At 42.5% G+C, this 23,763-nt stretch overlaps 1 protein-coding gene and 1 non-coding gene across 4 annotated transcripts in view; both read right to left on the reverse strand.

Annotated features, from left to right (window-relative positions):
• LOC143183654 (uncharacterized) overlaps positions 1–23,763 on the reverse strand; it is a 299,903-nt gene that overhangs the window by 195,534 nt on the left and 80,606 nt on the right. The gene's annotated exons all lie outside the window — the stretch shown is intronic.
• On the reverse strand, positions 22,517–22,657 carry LOC143188560 (U4 spliceosomal RNA). Its single transcript, XR_013003543.1, has one exon. It is a non-coding gene; the product is annotated as a U4 spliceosomal RNA (small nuclear RNA).

The raw sequence follows: 23,763 nt of genomic DNA on the forward strand, positions 1-23,763 counted from the left end.
TGTTATACATGCAGGGTGTTCGACATCAGATGTTAGAAGTTTTAAGAGATTATTGCACTTGTCAAAATGAGATGAAAATGGAGAATAGTGAAATTGTGTTTGAGGCTTTTTCTTTGAGATATTAGTTGCTGAAAGAAGGCCTGCAGTGGATGGGAAATTTGTCTGAGTTGACTTATTCTACTGTCGAATTCTACTGGCATCGCTACGCTTGACTTGGTTAATGGATGTTCCAAGTAGAATAAGCCTCCAAGCAAGACACATTTTAGATGTACCTTCAATAATCAATAATTCGGAAATCAAGATTAACGCAATTTCGTCATTCTCGAGTTTCGTTCTATTTTTGCTAGTAAAATCACTATTGAAAATTTCTGGTACCTGTTGTCGCACACTCTGTAGACGTAGCTAGCTTATATAGAAATGCAAATCTCTGCTTTCTGGAAAGGATATGTACGTGCCACTAATTGAAAGACAAACTAGTACAAATCACATCACATACTAGCGAAAAAATTGTCAAATTTTATTTAATTATGAGGAGCATCTTCTAATGTATGAATCTACTGCCATTTTTAATTTTGATATTGTTCACTTTCGCCTCTCGGGCGGCGAACTCTGAGTTAAAAGTAACCCCGAGTCCACTCACTCTGCACATGGATGTAAAATAGTCTGCTGTCCAAGGGTTAAACACTAATCATTTTAATTAACTCTTGATATCGTAGTATTTAAATCATTTTATACATAGAAATTTTTCTTTCCTTCTTTTTAAGAATGTTATCTATATTTTCGACTTGTGGCAATTTTTTCACAAACATACGACATACTTTATCAATATTTCCAAAATACTACCGATCGAATCTTTCACCTTCGTGTCAGTCCTTCATGAAAGCTACAAATTTAACTTGCAACCTTCAATCAACAATAAGATATAAATTCAAAATTGAATATGTGATTTATTTTCCTCTACCCTATTGCCACAAATACTACCTATATATTACTAACCGTTACATTCGAATACTAGAAACTCACAGTAAAGTGCTTTCTGATTGAGGACCCATCAAAGTGCACTTGATTTGCTCGTGCTGCTCGTTGAAATCGTTATAAAAATAAGAATCGCGGAATCACGATTGGAAGAAACGCGAAGGAGGAGCGCTAGAGAAGACTGTTTTCTATCATCGTGGTACAATAACACATACCCGCGACACACGGTGGCAATCAGTCGGTGTGCTTCCCTTTCGCATCGCGTTATTACGATACATCGTGTCCGCAGTTATGCGTAGGTTGTATCGGCAAGGATGCAGCGGCGGTGTGCAGCACGTAAATCACCATTGGATCTGCATTAGACGCCCCGAGGTACTCGCTGACTGAACGTTAACGGCCGCGTGCATGTGCTTCGATTTCTTTTCCCTAGCGAAAAAACGAGGAAGTCGGAGAGCGTAACGATCACTGTAATTCTGAAAACGGGAGTTTTCTTTTTCGCGATTTTTCACTCTGACGACGGCAGTCGCCATTTGGATCAAGGTCTACAAAATACGATGAATGATTACGCTTTACCGAGGCATATATAGGTTTTGCTGTCTTTTTTACTGGGTCGAATTGGTGGTGTAAGGAAATGGGACATTTAGCGCGGGAAATTGTCAAGAATTCCAAGCTTTCTAGAATTCGAGCAACTCTAAATTGTAACTGAGAAATTTCAGAATATGTATGCTGGTGATTTTGAAAACTAAGAGAACTAGAACTAACTAGAACACTAAATCTTCAAAAATTTAAGAACTCTAAAGACCTTAAAGAATCCCAAATATTAAAAGAAATGAGAAAATTCAGGGCAGCATGAAGTTTCCAAAAACTTCAGATTTCTAAAAACTTAAATAAAATGAAAGAAAATTAAAAGAAACTGTCAAAATTTAAGAATCCCAATTTAAAAAAAAATGAAAATTATTACCTCCATTTGGACATATCCAAACCCAAAGTACGTTTCCTATATTAACACATTTTTCCACGAAACGTGAAGAAGAATTTTCTAAAACCACCACAAGATAAAGATGTCCGCGAAGGAAGAATGCGACGAAATACTCGAGTGGAGAAAGGCTAATTCCCCAACAGTTTAACCGACTCGAGTATTCTTGATGATAGCAGCACGCAATCTGTTTACGTTACTCCGATTCTCGCGACCAATTACCGGACAAGCGTGTTATACCAGTAATGGGAGATTACCGAAACCGGAAATAGTCGCCATTACGAAAGGCAAACAATGGCGTGGAACGTGCTCGACGGTGTATCGAACACGCGAGCACGGTGGTCCCCTCGTCGACGTACAAAGGCTGCAACGCAACGAAAGCAAAAACATATCAACGAACACAGCGTCACGAACTGTTGCGAAAAATTCGCGGCTCGGTGAAAGGAAGCGAGGAAATAACAAGATCCACGATTCCCGTCTCTTGAGACCGACTTCCTCACGAATCCGTGCGTCTTGCGGAATTTTATGAGATCGTAATCTGATCTTGGAATTGTCACTTCGTGTAATCCTTTTTCTTGGAATAAGTAATCACTATAATTCTGTATCACAGTAGTGACACAGTATACACAGGATGTTCGATAATAAATGTTGGAAATTTTATGGAGTAATTCCACATGCCAAAATAAAATAAAAGTTAAAAATGATGAAATTGAGTTTAAGGTTTCTTTTCTGAATTATTAATTGTGAGAAATACACCTGAAATGAGCGAGAATTGTCTGACTTCGGACTTATTCTACTGTTGGCATGCTAGAACTGCCAGGTCAGATGCAGCGATCTCAGTAGAATGAGTCCGTTCTCGAGTCAGACACATTTCAGTTCTGAACAGCTGATAATAACATTCTTGATTTTTCTCTTATATTGGCATATAGAATCACTTGCTACAATGTTTAACGCCTGTGAACGAATACCCTGCACGAACAAAAATGTAGAGAAGTGTGACTAATTCTGAAACAGAGTTGATTTCAAAAGTGGGATAGGTAGATGTTTTTCTTTGAAAGGTGGCACGATGCTAATTCGAGCGAGAAAAGTTGAAATTTGATTGGCGTGGGCTATAAACGAGAGAAAGCTCACAAATTCAGCCCCTACTCAGGCCTCCAGTAAATGCAGCTACGCTTCTGTAGACAGATACGTGGCGGAATACTCGCGAACTGGTACTATCCGCGTGCAGTGATGCAGCGGGCAATAAATCACGGGACAATCGTCCCGGGCGATCGTCCGCGAGTTCGCTCCGCTTGGGAAGCGGGAAAAACTCGGGTCGACTCTGCAACGATTCGTCGATACGCTCAAACACGATGTTTCGTACACCACGAGAAAGTATAATTTCAGTAGTTTCAGTAGTCCCTCGGAAGACGAGGAGCCTTCCAGCTGCATATCTGATGCGATCACGTCAGGTCTTCCGTGTTTTGCCAATTTTTCTCGAACAACCGGGAACTACAGCGGTAGAAAATTTGGCGTCGATCGAGCAACACTGTGGTGATCTTCTGGCGATCTAACGAGTCTTGAAATTGCGATCGGGATCTCTGGATCTCCGAGAGCGACATTTAAACCGAAAGTCTTCGAGAGAAAGGCTGCCAATTTCTGTCACAATTGCACGATACCTTTGTGCGCCGCTGAGAAGAATGAAAGAAAGAGGCTACGTTAAGTAATAGCACCGTGTCGACACAGCCCTGTAACTATAGCGATAAATGGAGCAAGATAAGTGGAGAATGTGTAACGCGCGCCGCCCTGCTCTGGCTATTAGAAAACAAAAATTGTCATCCTCTGAATTCCCGTGGACGTTTCGTTCGAGGTTAATTACACGAGATGCAGTACCATTTGCAACGTGTCGCGCGGGAAGGTCCGACGTGCATGGTGACATCGAAAGCGCTGCATCATGGTGACATTCTACCGTGTACAATGTAATATCCACCGTACAATTGCGTCTCTCTATCACTTTGATGGAGAGATCCGTTCTGGTAGCTGGAGTAATCTAATCCAGTGAACCTGAGAGCCACTAGTAATGCTTAGAGTGAGCCGAAAGAAAGAAATGCGACACGGTCTGACTGTTTGAGTAGCATCTTTTTACATCTGATTGTAGAAGAAAGGAAGATATGTTTGAGTGAGGAACAGAGAGATGAATTCCAGACATCGAGTGTTTGCCAGCAGTGGACTGTTCTCGAGTACCTACACCTATTATTTAGAGGGAATCTATTTTCTGTTATTTAAATATGGATACTTGTCTGTAAAGAGCTCAAGGTATTGGAAGGTTCAATATTAACTCTAATTTCGGGAGAAAATATAGTAAGATCTCGATTAACAGGCATGAAACGAGGCTCAGACCTGGAGCATTCTCCTTATGACTAATTTTATTACTTCAGATAGACTGCTATTAAACCATAGTCCATGTTTAAAGGGATGTTATATCTCTGACTATAAGTCAGAACGATATACATATGTTCAGAAATTTAAGCCTATGACATAAACTCTACAAGATAGAATTTTTGTTTTCAACAGAAGCTAATGGAATTAGAGAAACCTTTACCCGAATTAAAATTCAAAATAATTAACAACAATTAATGAAGATTCTACAGCAAGATTATTACACACTCAAAAGTAAATTATCGAAAGCGTACACGAGCTTCATTTCTACCATGCATACCCTGAGCCTCCAGAACTAAGGTGTCAGTAGTATCCCTTGGCAAGGCTGTTCCCTCGAGAAACTCTAAATAGCACCAGCGAGCCGAGCGCAAATGCTTTCCAGTCGATCAGGGGCGGTAAGAGCGCAAATCGAGGTTCAAATCTCTTCGAGCCGATCTTTATGGTGAATGACGTAGCGAGTTGTCGGTGCATAAGCCGCAGGCCCTCGTAATATCAATGATATGAATTATCTAACGGCGTGGGCGTACCTGCAGCCTACCAACGCCGACCGCTGCGCCACGGCCTTCCTCGCGCTCTCGTGCGAGCACCTCGCTAATAAAGACGGCTCTCGCTGCTCGGTATTAGGACGATAATACTCGACGAACCGCGCGCGGCCGGCTGCATACACGCATTCCAAGCTGCCCACGACTCGGCAGGTAGCACCAGGTGACTACGAGCGTCCAGGGAGGAGGACGAGGGGACGGCCAGAAAGACAGGGGCGATGGGGTGAGCCGCGGAGAGGGACAGGAGGCGGTTAACAGCGCATAATCGAGCTGATACGTGGGCGATGTGCTCGCGAAACTGGCGATTTCGAAAAGATAGATCGTGAAGGGGCCGCATTCTCTTGGCTGGCCGACACGCTTGCAGAAAGGTAGCTACTTCGTATATCATAATTGCTGCCAGGTGCACGCGCGTGTCTGGAATACCGAGCTGGCTGCTGATCCAGACGCGTACCATCAAAGATGTTTGCATCACTGCGCATGCCTTCGTGATCGATCTAAGTGGAACTTATATGTTCTCCACTCGAACGCTTTATTATGGACCTAAGCCTATGAGAATTTAATTAAATAATTGATGAGCTTTTCTGTATGAATGTAGTGAGCTTTTGATACTGTATAGGGTAAACTTCGTTAGATAAAAGATAAGGTGTTGGATGTTACTTTAGAAGTGTGTCGTGGTTCTGTATTTTTGTCGGTGCTTAAAAATGTTTTATTTCGAACAACGCCATGGATTTTATTTAAGCCTCATGATTTAATTAAAACCTTCCAAGAAACTATACGAGAACAGAAGAGAATACAGATAAGTCATGGTTCTCAGGAACGACCAGAAACACGCTAATGAGATCGTCGAAGAGTAACACGATTGCATGTTCATTTGTCAGAGAAGACGTAACTCTGAAATAAAATAAGATGCGAGTAGAATAATTACGAAGTACTGACTCACACTTAATAAGTCACTAATGAAGTACGTTTTCAAGAAAGCGGATCGCTCCGCTAAGCGGACAGGGTGAGTTTCTCCCTTTTAAGTCGGCGTGCATCAGATACTGCGGAGAAAAGGACAACGTCGAACGAGACACGTTTAAGGGAAAGAAAACGAGTAAATGAATGAATGTATCGGGAGGGAGTCGAGGAGTCCTCGATAAACCGAGTACTCGTTACGCTTCACTTCTTTCAGCCAATATCTCGATAAAACATGGAAAGGATGTCTACGAGAAATATTCGTCCCTTTTTCTCGGCTACCGTTTGCCTTTTACACTCATCAAGGCAAGGCCCCGTCTAGAATTACTCTTACTGCGTGCGTAACGCGAATACATAAAACGCGGCCTTTGAGTGTCCGTGTTTGTAACGACTGCTTCTGCCCAGGATATTTATTATCTAATACATTAGGTGAGTTTAGTAGCCATCGCATATGTTTCTTGTATGAATTTATTGATCTTGAATCCCATGCAGAGATAGTGTATTTCAAAATTTATAAGTACATACTATTCGTGTCCCTTGAGAAGTCCCTTGCAAAGCATTGCCCCTAACGTTTTCAAGGAGACTTCTCATGAGACACGAATAATACCTGCTTACATAGAATATAGAAATATTGAACTCAATAAAAAATACTGACAATTGGGAACTGTAGGACTTTAAGAGTAGACAAGTTTTAACCTGAAGAGTGTCTATTCTAGTACAGGCAGAATCCTTTTTAATTTTCCCGTGGAAGGTATCTCTACGCATCACATGGCTATTAGGGTAAGAGACTTTATCACTGTGCCTGAACCTATTACTGTGTTTTCCATATAAAATCTGTGTAAAGCACAGTAATAGGTTCTCGTACCCTACATACCCATTCGTATACCCGAAACAATGCTTATTCACCAAATATTGTTTCTTCAAATTTCATATTCTACGCGCAATTGTACTTCAGGTTTGGAAGTATCCCTGTAAATATTAGGATCAAGCTTACAACAGTCCTTCATACTAACAATACAATATAGAAAGGCTGACTCGACACGGCGCAAAATGAACGCTCTAGTGATGAATACTCTCGCCACCCGCGCTTCAGTAATCCTCTTACTGTCGCGCTCGAGCCGGCAGATAGAAGGGAACCGCAGGATGCGGCAATAAATCGCGTCGACGATGCCGGACGACACGATCGCACGAAATGAGCGCCGACGTACCGGCGAGAAAGTGATCCGCGGCGACTTTGTGCCGTCGCGTTTTCACCAGACAGATCTATCTGTCGCGTCTGCGAGGGGGAGAAAAATCCTGTCGATAGATGCAGGTCCCGTTCGTTCGACGGAACGATAGCGCGGAACAGCGTGAAAACGCGAGCCCGTCCGAAATTCTCGTGCGGCGAGAGAGGCTTTCGAACTTTCGAAACACGCGGCTATCGCGGCCTGGAACAACGTTAGCCCATTTCGTGAACCTTGTACGCGGACGATATACACGCCCAGCAACGATACGATAACGAGGAGAGCGCGGAGAGCTAAAAGGGGCCTCAAATCCACGATCGCCGGAGCGTGAGATCGAACGTCGAGTCCCCGCGATCGGGACGCGATTAAACGGCCGATCGAGAGCGTTTTTCTCACGGCCCGGAGGTTTATTGGTCGCCAATGGCGAATCGTTTCGCGAGAGCCGTGGTCTACTTCCGGACCTGGCGAAATTTTGTCAGTCACTTGCCAATAGATTTCAATATTCGATACAGGATGATCAGTTTGACTGGAAACCATCCAATGGATGTTGGTGGTGGGAGGACTTACAATGCTAACAGCATTTAGAATAAATGCTACCGATACTCGGATGGTTTCCAGATACTGATCACCCTGTATTGAATGAAGCACAGCGGCGTACACTATTGTGATGCTAATGGTAGACTGGAGGTTATTTAATCCTTCGCCTGCAACCTGGGTAGTTTATAATCCAGACTATTCTTGTTTTTGAATGTTCTCCTGTTTTGTTTAAAAAAATGAAATAATATATAACAGTAAAAACTATTGCATGATGTTCCAGAAACTTGAAAGAATATATAAGAATTCTTTTTGAATTTTTTTTTAACACTAAAACATACAAAAAAATGCATGGACTTAGTTTTTAAATAGTTTAAGTAAAAATAAGGTTGCTGACGGAGGGTTAAATGCTTGATAATTTGGAGTAGAATTTTATTTAGATGAAGTTTAATCTGAAGCCAAATCAAGCTTAAGGAATTAACCCTCGAGGGATATGATGTTAGTATTATAAATATTTAACATACTGCGATAGGATCACTGGGATCTATTACGATAAATGATTAATAGTAGTCTATGAGAGATTCATAACCCGCATTATACTAATTAAAGATTATCATCTTATGGAACTCATCTACCGTCAATCGAAAATAACCAGTAAAAGTATTACGTAACAGGTTGAACTACTTCAAAACTTCCATCAACCCCCAGCTCAAAAAAAGAATAACCACATATTGCCGCTATATTGAAATTTTCTACAAAAATAATTACAACCAAAACTAACCGAAAAAGCACTTTAAAACACCCTTGAGAGTCGCGACTCACAGAACGAGAAGTCCAAATACAAAAGTTAAAATCCATGCTATCGAAAAAAGAATGAATGCGAAAACACTTGTCGTGTCATCGACGCTTATGGAGACGCCGAGAACCAGAATGAAGTTTTCCTCGAGCGCAAGAAAGAAACAACGAAAAGAAGGAGAAGGAAAGGCGCACGGGGACCATTCATGCTCTGCGACACAGTTTTTCGCGCCGGTCAAAGTCTCGCAGCGAGCAGTGGTTCGAGATAAACGGGGCATTACGGCGAGTCGACCTGCCAAACTCGTTTGGTCTCGATCGGGGCACCGCGCGACGCCGTGAATGGAAATGAGATTCGGACGAGTGGCGTGCCCTACCCCCGCTCGTCACCGTTGCGTAATTATTTCGCCCCCGAGAGCTTTTCCGATCCACAATGGGGACGACTGGTGGCACGAAGGAAGCACAGCGAGCGTGTGGCTTTTAATTAATGGCGCCTGGAAATAAACGTGTCGCAGGACCGATTTACGGGACGGCAGGCTGTTGTAGCGTGCACAGGGATTTATGGTAGCGCTGCGTCGTTTCCTGATGATATTTAATACCGTTCCGGGAGAAGAGCTCGAAGAACGTTTCACGGTCGTTCTGCGGTATCAGCGACAACCAGCGACGTTTTATTTACACGCGAGTCCATGATAATGAGCGAACTGTGCCTCAAGTGGAATAAATCTGAGGAGATAGTGGGTGAGACGTTTGGAGCATACCCTCTTTAGTACTCCGATCGCTACACTGTGTTTAGATAAGAATATTTATCCGTGTGTACAAAGCGTCGCGATCAAAGTGTTGAAGGTGGAAGAGACAGAGTGTATTCCCTTCTTCTGTTTATGGAATGGTACAAGCTCGAGATAACTGGGTACTGTTTGACTGAAACGTTTCTGTTTACATTACGCCAAATGTCGACCCGTTTTCTATTGTTGACGCAGAAGCTACGAACATTGGATAACGGGAAAGGGCCGTGTCCTTGTTCGTGGCAATGCTCCGCAAACGTTCTCACGTTTCGCGTAGCAAAAATCGAATGACCTCGAATATGAAATTCTATGAGGTTTGCTGGATCCTCGTGGGTTCTATCAAACCTCGATAGAAAGAACGATGTCCTTTATGACAATGGCTTTGTTATGTTCTCACGATTTTACTTTTTCACTGTCCAATCTTTGAAGTGCATAGGTGTATAGGTAAGATTCATTCAGTCTTACCAGGCTAAATCGTTATTATAATAAATAATAAAAATAATAAAATCGAATTACCTTGATTACGGAATATCGATCTTATTCAGCATTTCAACAAACACTTCAAAGAATAAAACAAAAATACAATCACTCATCGGATTAGCCTACTCAATCACGATCATCATATCCCCAAAATACAGCCTTCGCAAACTCTACGCAATCGGAGCACTTGAAAAAAGATTGCTAGAAAATGTCTCACCTTAGGCCAGCGACGATTAATCCCAAAGAGCGTAGAGAACTCCAGAAGTATCTTCCACACACAGGCCACTCAATGTTCTTCCCGCTTCACCACGTTCGAGCAACACACTCGGTGTCACAATCCAAAAGTTTCGAACGCGCGAATTCCAGCGAGCGTTCAAGGCAAAGGTTCCACAATAGTACGGGATCCACGCGAGCACTCACTCTTTTTCGAGCAGATCCGATCGAGTCACGGCACCGTTCTCATAAAGAGACATCACTATCGATCGTGACTGCGATGTACCAGATCCCGTAAGCTTTCCCGCGATCTCGTCATCTCGTGTGATCCCCGTTCCCGCTGCAGGTCCCGAGCCTACTCGAATCGAACGTCGCTTCGGAGCCAGGGGACATCGTCCGAGCCACTGTACGTTGTCGCCCGACAAAGAGGACCACGGCAGACGGACCACGCCGCACGACCTCCTTCGAGAAACTGACCTACGGTGAATCCTTGCTCGCCTCTGGTAGCTTCATTCACCGTGGGTCTGCTGAATGGACCGCGCGTTCGACGCGTACGAAAAAATATGACACACTCGACACGAACCCTGTCACTTCACTTTCTTCGTGTACGTTCCAATTGAATACGCGTTGCATCGATTTAGAATAAACCCTGCATCGCGTTGTCACTCAAGACACCGACGATGGATATCCTGGGTGATCAAACGCGCGCATCCTCGCAAATTGGTCTACTCCACGGCGCGTTTTCGGACCGAGAATTACGTCTTCTGATCGAACGTGGTAACGTTGATCGCTGAGGGCAGCACAAATAACGTGAGGCGCGAACACGTGTCCCGGTGGTCGGTTAGTAACCAGTGTCCTGCAAGAGGAGTCGCCGACGCGCAGCGAGACGCTCGATCGGATCGTAACTGCGGCCACGACGGCAATGCCCCCGCGTCGACCGCTTAAGCGCCGCCGACGCGCTCAGAACCCTGCCTGCTGCCCTCCCCACCTCGCCGACCATCCAAGCCATCCCCACCAGACAACCACTTTTCCGACCGCTCGTTCGACGCACAACGCTTCTCCCTGGACTCTCCCCCACTAGGCGACGCGCTCACCCCCGGCACGCACCGCCTGGAAAAGCTTTGCTTTGGAAAGTTTAACCTTTTCCTGGCTGAGCGCGCGAGGGCAATGATCGGATCGAAGGAAGCGAGATGGGAATAATAGCGATATGAGGCTTGTATTCCTGGGTATTAATACTAAGTGTGGAACTAGCGTTCGTTTGGCAGTTAGAAAATTTAAGTGGTTATCAAAATCTTCTTTTGTTTCTTTTGTAACTGGGAACAGTCTTGAGGAATTTTCGCATTAGAGCTTATGCTGCGGCTGAATGCAACGTCCAAGGGCACACGTTTTGGAATATACGTGTGATGGCCACAAGAGAAGAATTTGATAAGCTACATTTCCTAAAGTTCGCGAGAAAGTAATTCCTAAGTTTGAAACGGGATTATATAAAATAAATAAAAATTGTGCAGCAAATATTCTTGAATAAAATTATTAGAAACTATTTAATAACTTTGACTTTCACCCTGACTTATCAAATTACTCTCCTGTTTCACATGGGCTTCTCAAGTTATTTCCTGGTATGTATGTTATAAGCATTGGTTATACCTTGGAGCTTGTCAAGATTTTGAGCTTTTCTACTCTGACATGTAAAATCATTCCCTTTTAGCTACCAGATAACATAATTTTGTCGATAAAAATCGACAAAAATGGACTTATCAAGTTCTTTCTCTATGCTCTTCATGTGATCCATTGCATTTGTCTTTTCATTTTTTTTACGGCGTGTACATTCAGCCGCAGAATTAGGTTTTAAATTAAATAGTATGTCTACAAATTAAAATAAAGTTATGTACTGCAAACTATGGTTTAAAATTTAAGACCAATATCATGGCTTTAACCAACGAGCTGCGGTATTAATAAAACACCGAAGTTGAAGTTGAATAGAAAGGGAGTTTGAATAATATCATAGGCGTGGGAGTCTCGCAGAGGATCGGAGGCGTCAGGATGAAAAATCACCGTCTACTCCACCGACGGGGGTGGTAACCTCTATTCACCCTGCGCAGCCGGAATTTCAGACGCTCTAAATAGCAACCCATAGTCTCTTGCTACATAACTAATACCAACAGGCTTTTGAAATTCCCTGAACCAACTGTGCACAGATAACGAAGCCTGGGAGAAGCTCCATTATTCGATGGATTGTCTCCCTTTAACGTGAGAGGGAAACAATGGCACGTTGCCTTCTAAATATGTCAGTGGTCTGTACCAGTAAGATTGAATCATATAATGTGGTACTGGGAAACCACATCAGTACACTCGATTGGTGTGGTGTTTGCAATGTCCGTCTCATTAGTAGATTAGATAGCTAAATTTTGTACTGTAGAATCTCGATTATTTCTGTTACAATTCCTTTTGAAAATCTGTGAAACGAGGTTTATGACCAGAATGAAAGCAATGAGCTTCTAGGGGATATAATATAAAGAAATTAGAGATTCACGATAAGGTAGAGATTCACAATAACAGTTTTACATTTTTTTCGAAAGTAAGATAGTTGTTAAAAGAAAATAACGCGACTGAGTCCAGAAGGAACCAAAGAACGTTCAATTATAATTCAAGTACAGAACATTATCAATTAAGGCTTAAACTATGATGTAGTAGCAACCTACTAAGAATAATGCAACTAGCTATCAGGAAAGTAACTACTTCAATTTTAAGATTCATTGTTAAGCCAGTTATTTCAATTTTGCAGGTCCTTATTAACCACTTCCGCACTTAACCAATCTAAGATTTTACAATCAGTAAAATCAAGTTTATTAGCGAAAGTAGAACGAGTTTCTAGCTTCTAAATGAATCAAGTTCAGGAGTACGACACAGAAATAAATCCAACCATACCATCAACTACTCCCACAATTTCGTAACATCGTCATCAGCCAACAAAGTACGTCGCAAAATCATAAAACACCAATGCCTCCAAATAACTCGTGCTATAATACAGACAATACAGAACCGAGAGATGTACAGCTTATTGATCGAGAATCGAAGGACGATAAAATAGACTTCCACGATCGAGATCTCGATTCATCGAAGTCATAATCCTCAGGACCGAAGGAGTCAAGAGAAGAGCACGCCATCGGAGGTCGTTGCAGAAATAATTCGCGAGGGCTATTGACGCGGTGTGGTGGCTGTAAATTCGCTGCTCGAACGATGGATAGAAAATCGCGGGCCCCGAGCAATTACGCAGCCACCGAATGACCATTCCGCGTGCACACGGTGCTCTTTGAAGTTCTCAGAGGCTGGCCAGAGTTTTTCGACGCAACGCTCCTTTCAGGGACGAGCCGTGGCCGCAACCGCAGCCACGGTCGCGGTGCTACTTTGTGCTAGGTTGTACCTCGCCTGACCTACCCGTAGCCCAACACACGGCACGAACATGGAAAAATATGTAAATATCAGCCCTCTCATCCATTATCCAACACGAAGAGAGAAACGGGAGGAGAAAGGGAAACACTGGGCTCGCCCGCACTACCTTCGCTCCTGCGCCTCACTCCACACCGGAAGGTACAACGACCCGCACCCGCGCTACATCCTTCCCTTGCTGTTTTAGCAACGCGTATCGATTTCGATGAAGCGGTGATTTTTTAAGTAGACGATTTGTTTCCTGGCTTTTTAGTCGGGTTTTTCCTGGCGTATCATAGAAAAGTGCTAATGTTTCAGTAGAGAGAGTCTTTTATTTTGCCTCAATTAAAGCACATGTCGCTTGCTTCTTGCAACAATGGCATAACTTATAATGTTGCTGGTTTAGGGCCACTACTCTTGGAGATTGATTTTTTTAAAATGTATTCGAACTGAGACGACTTTTAGAGTCGTACCACACTATCGTTACGCTCGATTCTTGGGGTACACTCTTCTAATATATGGATAAACCAACGATTGGAGCGTTAAGCCTCCTGAAGTTGCTTGAATTTAAGCTAATTGTATTCACATATCTTGACGTCCAGTTTATGTTCACACAAGTCAAGTTACTTGAATTCAAGTTATCATATAAAACTAATAAAAATAGCGTCGGAAGAAGTGATGCGTGCTGGTTATTTGGTTATGAATTTTTTAAATTAAATATACACTTTTGACAGCTACCTTGACGTTCAAATGTTTGTCGATTTGCTTGAAATTTGCCTAGCATAGTAAATACGCATCAATTAATGCGTATATCAAGGCAAAGAAAATGTGAATAGACGTCAACTTCACTTGAAGCTTGAAAGGAATGAAGCTTGAAGTATATATCAAGTCAAGTAAAATAACATGTTAATCAAACTGGCCCAAATCACTTACGTACAAGGCACTCGAATTCCAGTAACTTGACTGATCTGAACGTGCCTCGACGAAATAGAAACTTGAAAGAATGTTTCAAGTCAATTAAAGTAACACGTTCACATTGTTCAAGTTGCCTCAAATCACTTACATTCAGGCCGCTTGAACTCAAGTAACTTAATTAATCTGAACAAGGCTTTACTCGTAGTGTAAGAAGGTACATTTAAAAACAACGAGAAACAATAAAATAATATTTGATCAAACCGAGAGCAGACCGTGATTTAATCGATAGTGTGGTTCGAGCCTTATAATTATTGGTACAGGAAGAACGATTTTTATACTGAATGACGACATTATCTTGTTTTCCGGAAACTGATTTTGTAGTTATGATATTATTACAATAAATGAGTAATACGTATTATACAATCAGCTGATTTGATTCCCTCATGGAACGACGAATTTATTACAACCGAAAGGCATGTATCAGGAAGTAATCTTGACGTTTTCACTCGCACACATTTCTAATTACGTGACCAGAATCGAACAGGCTGACCAGTGTACTAATAACAATAAACCCGCAAGGTTTCCTATTGTCCAGCCGCTAAACCAGAAGCAGTCGATAGCAGCGAGACTTTTAACGAGCGGGCCGTGGGGTTTTAACGATTTTAAGCGAACCGAAGGAAATGTTCTCGTAACGGTCTCGAAACGGTAACAGGGTTAAACAAACTCACGGTTAGCGATCGTAAATGTGTACGACTTCTCGAAGGGATATTGCTCTCACCACGTAGGTGGGATACCTCGGGGCGGTTTCCATGTGGAATTACAGGGGAGTAACGAGACGCGAGAGCGCTAACTGTAATGACGCTCGTTCGGAGAACTACGCGTTCATCCGTGTCTCTGGAAAGTGCAAGAATAAACAGTTAAACGATGGTGGCGATGTAATACGGCTGCGAGAGATGCCCTTTTCCATTGTGCAATCGTTTTACGTAAGCTGAAAAGCGAATAATCGCGAAAATCACTCGTTGCCCACTTTAGCGCCTCTAAACAGGCATTAGCTCTGATAATAAGGCATCAGCCGCGATTCGAGACTTCGCAAAGGGTGATTCCACTTTGGTGAGAACAGCCTCAAGGATGTACTCCGGGCTTGAAGAGCACGATCAGAAATGGCATGGTGCTTACCTACTTTGGATAAATGCACTTTGATCGTCTTCTAAAATGAGTGATGTGAAGACTTTTAAAACGGGGGCAAAATGTTCTGCACGTAGAGCTCTTCTATATAGTAGAACCTCGATTAATTGAACCTTGATTGTTCACAATTTTTGTTAATCAAGTTTACACATATTGGGAGTGATAACAATGAGAGCACAGTAGAACATCGATTAATATTTAAATAATGGTCGAACAATAATTTGTCAAAGATAATAGGACTAGCTATTAGAAGAATGCTTTAAAGCTGAATCTTGCGGTACGTATTCCAGATAATTAACCTTCGCCTAGGGGATGTTAGGTGCTGCACGTTACTAAAGCTAAAACTATCCGTTGTTCGAGTGTTAAGGTCGTCGTCCTCTCAACAGCATAGCATCAAACTAGCAATATTAAGTTGTCTATGCGTTGATACTGTTTGCCGCACATTTAACAATAGACACAACATAATCATTGACACAGCATTAGCAACATATCGGTACTACGTATCATTCAAAAATAAGCATTTTCATAATGTTAGTCTATGTGACACAGTACAAGCAATTAAACAGCACAACGCCTTGTTCCCCACGTATGAGCAGTAAATGATCAATACATAATCGTCATCTAATTAGCGAAATACTTTCGTCGAGAATTTGACTGCTGTCGAGATGATGTGGTGGAGCGTCGATGCAATGCCATTAAGGCCCGCTGCAGATGGGAAATTCGCCACCGTACGTTGCAGCAACAAGGACAATCCCCAATTTTCAGTTGTAAAAAACAAGGAAAGACATACGAATGTGGCGACTTGGTGATACATTTGCAACAAGTTGTAGTGGTAAAAAAAATACGCAAACATGTCGCTAAGTTACCACGTTCGTATGTTCTTCCTTATTTTCCATAATTGAAAATTAGTAATTGTTCTTGTTGCTCCAACATACTCTGGAAAATCGTCGCGGCGACAAAAAAACGCTTGTCTGCAGCGAGCTTAAAAGTGCGACAGCCTTAAAGTCCTAGATACACTAAAAACATTAACTAAATCTGCGAAGTACTGTATATTTATCTCTTACTTGTTTCATTTTCAGTTGCTACGTTCAACTCTTGATAAATTTCAGTACAAAAGGTAAAGCACCCACAGAACACCTACAAACATGTGACTCTAATAATTCTTACCGAATCAATTCACAAATAATCATACTACTACACGTCGTAATAGTTACCACACACAATTCTCAATTTATATCCAAGGACCTTTCCCCATTCCACAGGAAACTAAAAAATATAATTGCACAGACATAAACCAAGACACCTACTTAAAGCAGCCAAAAATTCCGATACTATATCTTTCGCCATCCAGCAGTGGAAGTGAAACCACGGCTGAACTTTCGAAGGGGTGAGCGCAGGCCAAGCGAGGCCATGCCACAGCGCGGCGAATTTAATTTATAATTGAGGGAACACGTTCTAGATCGCTCGGGGGAAGGAACAGCACGGCTCGGCGCGATATTCTAATCGGCGTGACGACGCGATCCGCAATTAATCCATCGGGCGTCAGTGTCTCGGCGGCGGCGTGCAACGCGCTTCGAATCCGCGGGGCCAAACGCTCGCGCCCGCTTCGTCGAACCCGCTCGAGCCTGTGCTCGCGGTGTATATGATTAATGGTGTTGCTATCAGTGCATGAACGGTGCAAAACGAAGACAAATAGCCAGCGCGGGCCTCTTTAAACACGCTCACCGTGGATCCGCTCGTGTTCCATCGGAAACGGTCTTAAGAGACGCGAGATTGCCGAGTTCCCGTGGCACACAGCCCGAGTCCCTCCTGGCGATCCAATTAATGAGTACGCGCCGAAAGCCGCGCCTTCCGACGCGCTCAATCGCCTCTCTCCTCGCGTCTGCTGCCTCGCTCCGCTTTCCCATGGAACTTCCACCGTTGGAAAATTTCATTTTGACTGTGAGTCCGATTTATGAACTGCGAACGGGAACCCCGTCGATGATACGAAACGTGAGAAAGAGAGAGCCAGTGGCCCGGTGGGCCGATAATTGAGTCACCTTCTGGGTCAGGCCGCGATTAAGCGTGAATTCCGCGCGAATCGAGGAGATACGACGCCGAGCGGAACAGGATTGTTTCGTCCGTTCGCGCACGCTGGGATGAGCTCGAGAGATCGAAACAACAAGAAGTATACGTGAGCACGGAGCGCCTGGGAACGGATCGCCGATGAGGGAAGTAAAAGGATACGAATCGAGACTACTGTTGCTACTGTGCTCCTGTTGCGTTGCATCTGATTCTTTGCTTACGATGGTAGCGTCGGAAGATTACTTCTTGGGTGATTTTTGAATTTTAAGTGGAATGGGTGTGGTTTTGGTGAGGAATTTGTCTCTTGTCAATTTGGCACAATTTATATCAATGTGTCATATGGCTTCCTGAGGAAGTTAAAATTGAGAAAATTCTTTCAAAAAGACACAAGTTCCTCCTAAAAGCATTAATACTGAGGACTGTCGCCGGTCCTTAAGAGACTCAAATGTCTAATTTGACAAGAAGTTTAATTGTAATATCCATGCTTCGTGAATGAGAAGTTAATTCGTATAAATTTCCATGAATTTTGAAAATAAATAATATTTAAAACACTAAACGTACATCCTTGAGAGAACCTGTAACTTACACTATTTCGCGCGCTGTGTCCCACAACTATTTACAATTTTTTCAGAACCAAAGGTAATAAAGAAATTAATTATTCTCATTAGCATGCAACGTTAATCTACCAATTCCCTCATAAAAAGAATATCTCGAGCAAGGCTCGATTTAATTAAAAAAGCAACCCCGTTATCTGCATCGCGGTCGTGCCAAAGGATCATCGCGCTGTTTCCCAGGATTGTTCACGCGCAACCGGAAGCTTCCCCGTCAAAATTTCCAAGTCAGAGTAATACAGCCGTGGCGGGCGCCAGATAAAAATCGCTCGGTTAATCGCGAGCGAGGCATCGAATGCGTGAAGCGAGGTCGACGTGATACTCGAAATTTCATAGGAAACTGGCGGGCAACGCCCCCGCACGTTCCAAGTTGTATCGCGAGTTTGAAAAGTTTCCACCGAGCTTTGGGAACCGTGCAAACTTTGAACTTTTCGAATCGTGCCGCCTTTCCGTCTCCCCTTCAGGGCGACAGGAGGAGCGAAGGGACGCGAAGGGGTTTGATCGACGACGGCGGACTTTTAATTACTCCCGCGGTCTGCAGGCTTCGCCACGTGGAAGCGGGAGATAAGCCTCCGCGGTAATGGAACCAGCCCGACGCGACGTTACGCCGCAAATTATGCAATTAAAAGTACGGAACGGATACAGGTCTTCGCTGGTGTCTTTCAGACTAACGACTTTCCCGAGTTCCGTGGCGATGGACGCTCTGTTTGAACTGTGAGTAAGCTTGCGTGCTAATTCGTCGTTGCTGTTTAGAAGGATGAATGGGAGAAATGACCTATCGGTGGGAGGTCGATGAACTTGAGCGAAATTTTCGCGAGTCAAGGTTTTTCTCTAAATAGGCGAAATTTACGCCGTTCTCCTATTCATTCAATTAGGAAAAATCCATCAGACAAAAGTCTAGTATTATCTTTCAATAGGAGGGAACTAGTGATCAGACTAAGAATTGAATTTGACTTAAAGAATTGATCAGACTAAAGAAGAATAAAAGAAGTGTAATCACTGTAACTGCATTTTCGCTGTGGGTCACCTATTAAGCTATAGGAACCTGCTTCGTAATAGAAACACCTTTCATCTTCCAAATGAACTATGTGCTGTGCTAAAGAATAGAGAAACGTATAAAAGTCTACTAAACCTTACAAGTATAAATAGGCACATATTAGTTTTGAACATAGTGTAAAAGACCCAATTAGGTTTTGCGAATCATCGAGTTTTCTACTTCAAATAAATAGATTGAATAATAGCAAATAAATAAAAGAAACATATATCTATGGTCGATAACAAAAGCTATGCAATAATGTCAGAGTCAATCCTTAAAATGACAGTACCTAATTGGGTCTCTCATTCTAGCTGTTTTTAATTTCACAGCGATCTTCCTGCCCTACTAAATTCTAACCAAGAATCACTACTTACTAAGTGAATTAGTAGTCATTTAAACGAATATTCTTTATAGTAACTTTAATACGTAATGGTCAAACTATAGAGTCGTTGTCAGTAGAAAGAAGTAAAAGTTGAAATATAACAGCGCTGTTCCGAAAGCAAAATTAGAAATCGCCCACGACGCGCAAAAGCAGGAAACGTATTTTTCGCCTATAATAGAAGGCCGATTATCTAGACAAGGCGAAGACAAACTCGGCCCGATAACTCGGCAATAGAATGCCTGTTCGATTATTCGGGAAGAACAGTTCTGCTATCTCGACTACAGGGATTTCTGTTCGCGTGTCGAGATAATCGAGAGGCAGTGAATCAACGGGTCTCCGCGCAATCGAGGATCCGACTTACTCCGTGTAACAAGCTCGCTACGATTTCCGTAATGAAATTCTGAAGAAAACTCTAACTCGGGCTTTCCCCGTGGCCGCGGGTGCTCGTTATCGCGTTTAATCGTCGGAAAGCAGAGTTCGAATAATTTACGCCCGCCGACGAAATATGGCACAGCCGACAATAAAATAATGATGCAATATCTGTTCCCACGGGTAACGAAGTTCACGAATCGTGTGCACGCCGCTCGGGAACTTCCGACAAATCTTTGACCGATGCCTCGAACGCGTAATTATTTCTCGCATGCCAGCCGCCAGGACGTATTGCGTGAGAGTAATGAGCCACGGTATTGTCTGGACGCATCCAATTCGCTTGCATCACGTTTAACGGAAAGTATTACATCGTTATGGAAATACGGCTCGGTTCGATGCACGGAACACCGCCTTGGATGCATCGTCGTAAAGTTATCGTCGGGTTCATTGATATCGTTTTCATTAATATTCATCCCTGTTCCCCCTCGAGGTTCGACGACCGAATATTAAGAGAGATATATTGTTTTTCACGCAGCGAGTATCCTGCTATCGTGCAGCTTCCCGTTCGAGCTACTTAACGCTACAACAAACAGTGCAAAAATCTCGCGATAACGCTAAGTGACTTCTGTACATTTACAAATCGAATATTCGTATTCGAAGTAAGCTAAGCTGCTCTCCGCGAGCGTAGAACTCTCGTCTCTCGTCGATTCGAAATAAAATTACATAAGCTCTAGGATGTTTCTCTACATCGCGGCACGGTTGCCAGAGAGAGATAACATCCTCGATGGTAATTGCGCGTAACAACCGGCGGATACGCATCGATCGACGTCGAAACAAGGTTGCCGGAAGACCTCGTCGATCAATAGGTAAATGGGTTAATCGCTTAGTTCGCTCTGAATGGAGTTTCGAGCGGGTCTGAATCTGCAAAAGCGCGCCGTTAACGCAGCCGGACTCGACGGAAATCGCACGGTCAATAGACCACGAATCACGACCTCGACCCGACTCTCCGCGCAACACGCGCACGCGTGCGCTCTTTAGGCGATCTGTTTAGGTGGCTGTGTGTAAACGCGAGCTAATGGCCGAGCCGCACAATGCGAGAATCGAGCCCCCCTGAATGGAGAGAAATCGATAAGAAATTTACCGCGGGAAACGCGTGGAGAGATCGGGAGTCAATGAGTCGGATTAAACGACGGGCCAATAAAATTAAATGCAGCTGGGGAACAATTGCGTGCGACGTAGTCACCTACAGGTGGCCACGCTCGTTCGCTGCTTTTGTGTTTAGCCATTGTGGTTATTTATGAATGATCGGGAATTTCCTATGCACCAGGAGAAACATTAAGGTACTATTGGGAAAGGTTGCAATTTATGAGAGAACTTCGAACTTGATTTATGAGGAAATAGTATTGGATAATTAATCTAATGACTCAACGCGGATAAGCGTATCAGAACCGATGTTAGTCAGCCTTGTTTTTCGCATTTTCTATCTAAGTTCAAAATACTAGAGAAAGTAACGTTTCGTCTAGGACTAATTAGTCATTAAGTACCAAGGGTCACAGACATCTCCTACTCACCTAAAGAAACCTAATATACATATAGGACAAGAGACATTAGGAGGGTAGCATTATTCTTTCGACTTCTCTTGCGTTGGCGGTCTGTTCATCATCGTGTTTTTGCACTATTCGATGTATTCGGAGTTGTATATTCGAAACGACAAAGTATGTATATATTTGTAATTGTACAAATCGGTCTACCACGTTTCTCACCCGGATCCCAACGATACAATCGATATTTAAGTGTTACATTGACGTGAAATTGTTGAGAATAGTAATAACAGATAGAAGGTTGACTATCGTTTGGGTCTATAATCCCTTATGAGTGATGAACCCTCATAAGTAAAGAACTGAAAACTTGCTCTTATAATGTTCTGTTTATAATTAAAAGAGAGTTTATTTTTATTGTGTTAATGTAATTATACTCCTATATAATTACACATATAGGTGAGTATATTGGAAAGAGAAGTATCGTGTTGTATATTTGCAATTATCTGATTCAGCCAAAACCTAGAACTGGACATAATCAACAGAAATACAGATGAAGATTGTGTCTGTTGAAAGTATATAACAATGAAAAAAGTGTAAAAGAAATACCTATTATAATTGTATAGAGTTTAAAGTTTCATTCAGTTGATAGCAAAAAAGTGTTAAGAATTGCTAGATGTTTATGTAGTAACATGTGCAGCTATCGATGTCTGCGATCTGCTTTTGTTATACATACTGTGTTTACCTTTCTTTTGTACGTGTACATCTTATGAATCAAAGATGTATCATGTGTTACTCGCTGTAACGCGTTGAACGTGATCGTAATTCAAGTAATGAGTTGAAGAAATTTAATCGTTTATAGAAAGCTTCTAAACGAGAAGAAATTATCATAAAATGAATCAATAGTCATAGAATAAAAACAGTATTATACTACCAACTTTATTAACATTGCCAAAAATCTAACTTGATCTAAGGTACTACCATAGAATCTATACATTTTTATGTACTAATATTTTAACATTCAAATTAGAAAATCATAAAACTCAAGAGCGGTAAATTTATCTTAAACTTTAAGACTTATGTTTACGTAATAATTAGCAACCCCCGTAGGGGTTATCAAAAATTGCCGTTGCCGATGGTTTTTCACATCGTCATGGCGGGGTATTGGTAAAAGTTTTCAACTAGCAATAATCGCACCTCGGTAGAACCTCATTGGTTACGATATCGCCACTGCGCAAAGCTGAAGAGATGACCTATCACCGCAATAGATATAACATTTCGTGGAGTTTTCTACATGCGAGAAACCTTATGACCTGAGTCGCCATCTAGTGTTCCTCGAGAGAGATTGCATATTTCATCGCCCCACTCACGGTCTTCACTTCATCCCCCTTTCTAAAGTTACTTTACCCTCCGTAGAGCAACTAAGCAACCGATTCTATAAATATTATCAGAAATTTATTTATAAAGTACTGTATGAACTGCATGGCTGATATTTTTATGACACGATAAGTGAGAGAGCGCAACGACCTTTGATAAACTGATTTCTTTTTTCTTAAATAAATGTGAACTCCCAAGCATGAAACTTTATTCAATCGCAAATATAGTGCTTACGGAAACTACTATAATTATGGTACATGTCACGCCAGAAAGTGACTGAACTTTCTTCAAATCCTGTGACGACAAAAGTCTAAGAAATCCCAAGGCATCAAAGAACCAAGGAACTTTAAATCGTATCCTTTCAAGACGGTACTTATTCACTGTGCATAGGAATAAAAATGAATTTATAGACACCCGTAACGCGAGCGAGGTGGAAAGTAAATGAATGCGTTCCGTTACCCTCCTGCAATTATTCTACCGCGCATTCTAGGGAGATTTATTGTTGGTTTTCATATCTATAATGGCGCACGCGTTACCCTTTCATCAAGAAGGCACGTTCGAACCAGCCTATAAACACGGAATGGCACGCACGTGTTCAAACGCGCTACAGGTTTCTCTTAAACCGACAGAAAAGAAACAGTGACGCCTTTTTTCAAATTTATGCAAATTTAGTAAAAAATACAGTACCTGTTGCAACCAGGAGTACCATGCTCATAACCTGTTTCGTTCCTACTAGTGTCCCATTGTACATTCGAAACACCTCGCACGATTTCCGCTACACAGAACCAAGCGTTGACAGTCAACTATTAAGTAATGACAACGCTTCTCAATAAACTTGAAAAACAAAAATGTAATTATCCCAGCCACGATGTTATCTCGTCACGTGCAAAATTTCTAACCCGAAGATCATTCGTAGAGACGCATGCGCGATACACTTTCTCCAGCTACCTCACGTTTTCATACGCCCACAA

This window comes from Calliopsis andreniformis, chromosome 2 (genome assembly GCF_051401765.1).
Source record: "Calliopsis andreniformis isolate RMS-2024a chromosome 2, iyCalAndr_principal, whole genome shotgun sequence".
Taxonomy (NCBI): Eukaryota; Metazoa; Arthropoda; class Insecta; order Hymenoptera; family Andrenidae; genus Calliopsis; species Calliopsis andreniformis.